The sequence below is a fragment of the Malurus melanocephalus genome, unplaced genomic scaffold (assembly GCF_030028575.1).
Source record: "Malurus melanocephalus ecotype Western Australia unplaced genomic scaffold, MMel_1.1 scaffold_89, whole genome shotgun sequence".
In the NCBI taxonomy this organism is placed as follows: domain Eukaryota; kingdom Metazoa; phylum Chordata; class Aves; order Passeriformes; family Maluridae; genus Malurus; species Malurus melanocephalus.
Genome location: NW_026623321.1, coordinates 2154520 through 2158714, shown reverse-complemented (window position 1 = coordinate 2158714; position 4195 = coordinate 2154520). Strand labels below are relative to the sequence as shown.

General features: G+C 42.2%; 1 protein-coding gene and 1 pseudogene across 1 annotated transcript in view; one reads left to right on the top strand and one right to left on the bottom strand.

Moving 5' to 3' along the window:
- Positions 1-4195, bottom strand: part of KEL (Kell metallo-endopeptidase (Kell blood group)) — an 82306-nt gene that overhangs the window by 35524 nt on the left and 42587 nt on the right. The gene's annotated exons all lie outside the window — the stretch shown is intronic.
- The window catches only part of LOC130574834 (taste receptor type 2 member 40-like), a 2373-nt pseudogene continuing 1081 nt past the window's right edge, over positions 2904-4195 (top strand).

The following is a 4195-nucleotide window of genomic DNA, read 5'->3' as shown; positions in this document are numbered from 1 at the left end:
ATACTGGAATGAATAGATTATGGCCCTGATCTGGATCATGAAGAAAGTGGAAAATTGCTTTATTGGATGTGAGTCTTGTTTTGAAGAATTGTGTAAGTTTCTCCTATTTGCTGTAATTTCYTTGTAAATCACCACTGTTTCTTTGAGACAGCTGAAAAAACAAGGCCAACACTCAGACATGAATGCARTCACTTGTTAATGCGTTAAGTTACAATTCATTATTCAAACAGATCAGACCTGTTTAAACATAGGCATGGTCACATTATATTTGTGAATATGAAAATTGAAGGCTGTTTCTGATTAGAACAAGATCATAATGAGGATGTCCCAATAATATGGGAATAATTTACTGATAATTTTCTATTAGAGTTGAACTCTAGAAAAATATTTCTTGACTCTAAAGGCATCTAAAACATTCCAGTATGATTCATGAAAGAATGACAAAGCATTTCAAGCTTCCTGTTCTTGCTGAAGTAATGGTTGGTGTCAGGGCATTATTGTTACATGACTACCGCTTCTCTCCAGCTTCAGTGGGAGTCTGTTTACTTTTAAAGTGACTGTYGCTGAAGCAGACATGACTTGAACCCAGTGTTCACTAAACCCATCCTGATGTAATGTATCCAGTTTGGATGTTGTCAATCTGCTTAAAGCAATGTACCTGTATTTGATCTGAGTCTGTGCCAGAACTGTTTTGTTTCAAATTTTAAAAATACCAAGTCAAAGGATAATTTGTGTTGGACTCTTCCTTCCCCTTGTGACAGAAACTGTTTCACAGGTGACTTGAAGCAGTGGCTTGCATGAATATTTTTTATGCCATTTAACAGAGCTGCTGAAAATTCAGCACATGACAATGACACCCTGACAAGGCATTGTCAGCACCACAAAAGCTGGTTCCCAGCTCAGGACTGTGACACACCCATGTTGGGAGGGCTGCTCCATCCTCTGCTGTTCCCTGCTGTCCCCTCACTGGCCTTCAGGAAGAAACCTCAGACCTCTCTGACCACACCAACAGGCAAAATACATAGGCTCACTTAATTTTGGAAGGCACCTTATAGGATCAGTCTTCTGGCCAATCTGTCAGCCTGTAACAGACTAGCTAAGTATTGTCATGTGAATAAAAATACCTTCAACATGCACTTTTTACACAGTCTATTAAATGCCTTTGTTCTACTGGATAAATTATGAGACAAGTTTGATAAAGACTTGTTCTGGAGAAGAAAAGTAACAGTCTCTGAACTAGTAGGAAAATGAGATTTACACGAGTTATGATCCTGTGATAGCATATATCTTGCCCCAGAGCATACATTTTTCTCTTTTCTCTCGGTTTATAAGCTGGRAGTTGGTATGATTCCCCCCACCATCATAAACCAACCAGTTTGAAACCTGAACATCATGGACTCAGATCCGTCCAAAACATCTGACCTATTTCCACGCACACCAACACTAGTAAGCCACATGTTTTTTACCCTTCCTTAAATGAGTTGTCACAGAAATGGCACCAGCATTRCTGATGGGCTGAGACTTGGCCAGCAGTGGGTCCCTTTTGGGGTAACAGGAACTGGTTCTGCACCACACAAGGGCAACTCCTGGTCCCTTCTCATACAAAAACCTCTGCTGCCTCCCCTCTAACAAAACCTTGCCCATAAACCCCRCACTATATCACACTGRCATTTGCTGATTWTCTCATGGCAATGGGCTCAAGGTCGGCGCTGAATGGGGCTTTGAACAGCCTGGTCTACAGGAAGTTGTAACTATATCTGAGGTGAATGCTCACAAAKTTTTATTCCTACGGGTGTATGATCAAAAAGGTTTGATCACTGCCCTAGGCAAACATAGATTACATTGGGGAATTCAAACTACACAAAGAAACAGCCTTGAAAAGTCTCAAACTTCTCCCTTGATCACTGCCCACAGCTTCTTACTGTACTACTGACAGCTACTTRTGTCACTGCATTTCTTAAGGGCCTTTGTGTGTTTCCCTCTGTGTTGTATCCTACTGATAAAACATGAATCCAAAACCTTTTTCCTAAACCCAAGTGTCTCCGCTCACCTGTTTCTTTTTTGAGTGTAGAAAGTGTTTGGATTCACTTCTTTTAGCAAGTATAGCAGAATTTTAAAAGTATACATGTTCCATATGGGAGCAAGACCAATTAGATTTACATTTATATTATTACTCCCCTATGTAATGCTGTATATTACCAGGTCTTAAACTCCTTAGGCAAATTCTGCAATTTTTCAGGAGGCTTGTGAAAAATAGACCAGCGAAGTACTTTGGTAAAATGATTTTCCTTTTCTCTATACTTATCTTCCTGCAGATTTATTCTTCTCTTTTGGGACACTCCAAGAAAGAGTACAATGAAARTTATAATACTTAAAAYTCTCCACAYATYAAAAAATATTGGGACAATCCTCCAYGCAGCAGYCATTTGAATATTCCTGATAAAGAAAAGGAGCTAATCCAGTATTAGAAGAGGCCACAGTAACTACTTTCATAAACTCTGAAGTGATAACCGTGCAAGACAGAGAACATCTAAGGCATTAGGTATAAAAAGCAAATCTAGACATTTAAAGCAGGACATCAAGCCCCACTCCAGCTGGTGCAAAAACCCCACTTTAGCTGCTCCATAGCATTTCCAAGGCAAATTCTTTCACCAAACTGAAAACACCATAATTTAATCTTTATCCAATTTGCATGCTTAGACAAATCAGCTGTTCTATCAATCCTGGGAAAAAAAAACTTAAAATAGCATAAAGATTAAATTAYATTATGATACTTCTGCCTCTGACATAAATAGGTGTGCATGTGCCCATAACARCACATTGGGATTGGCAGTGCCTGACAGATCTGAGGCTTTCAGGAGTCCAAAAGMAGCTGAGTAAAAACKGTGATATYTTGGGTTWCAATGGCCACATATTTTGCTCTCCTTTGTCTATCAGTTGCTATAATTGTATCCATGGCAGGACTTCTAGGAAATGGAMTTATCTKGGCTCTCTAGCTGCATTAGGAGCAAAATATGGTCTCCATATGATATGATTGTGATCTCTTAACACCTATTATACAGAAAGTGCGTTTGTAGTTTCCAAGGTAATTTTAGTTTCTGAACTACCCCAGCYTCTGKTTTGGTGCCTGGCTTAGTGGCTTCTATTGTATCAAGGTTACCAGTTTTACAGTCTTTCTCATTTGGCTGAAGCAAAGAATTGCCAGGCTGGTGCCCTGGATGATGGCTCTACTGTTTCATAACTGCTATTCCCTTTGCCTGGGATGACAGCTATGTGCATAACAGCTTCACTGCTCCTCTACCCATGACAAACTCTTCAGCAATGAGAACCACAAGGAAAGACAGTTTGACTTTATTGATTTATCTCTGCAAAACAGGTATAGTTTTGCCTTTTAYACTGTCTGTTGTTTCAAGTGTCCTGCTGATTCGRACTCTGTGTACACAGCAGGTAGGTGCAAAACAATGCAAGTAGCTTCAGAGATCCCAGCTGCCATGCTTTAGAATGCTGGCCAAAAGCCAGGCACCCACAATACCTCCTCACTCGCTYCTCCCCACCACCACTGGGCAGARAAGAACGAAAGAAAAAAATTAACAAAATTGTTCATGAGTTGAGATAAGGAACAGGGAGGAAATGTTTGATGGACAAAACAGGCTCCACTTAAGTTAAGAAGTGAATTTATTACTAACAAAGTCAGAGGAGGAGAATGAGGAATGAAATACAACCCTCAAAGACACGGATCTTCTCCCTACTCCCTCCCCGCTTCCCACCGACAGTGCAAAGCAGCAGCGGATGAACAGGATGTGGGGTTGGTCAGTTCAGAGTGTGGGGTTGGTCAGTTCAGGGTGTGGGGTTGGTCAGTTCAGGCTTGGTCAGTTCAGGGTGTGGGGTTGGTCAGTTCGGGGTGTGGGGTTGGTCGGTTCAGGGTGTGGGGTTGGTCAGTTCAACACCGGATTATCTGCGGCTGCTGAGGGAGAGTAGTCCTTCCCTTGCGTTGCCGTGGGGTCCCTCCCATGGGAGACAGTTCTCGGTGAACCTCTCCAGGGTGGTTCCACTCTCACGAGCAGCAGTCCACACACATCTGCTGCATCGTGAGTCCCCCCGTGGGCAGACAGTCGTCCCAAAACTGCTGCACCGTGGGGTCCCTCGTCCCCTGGGTGCAGGCCCAAGGCCAGGCTGTTCCATCTCGGGAGCAAGG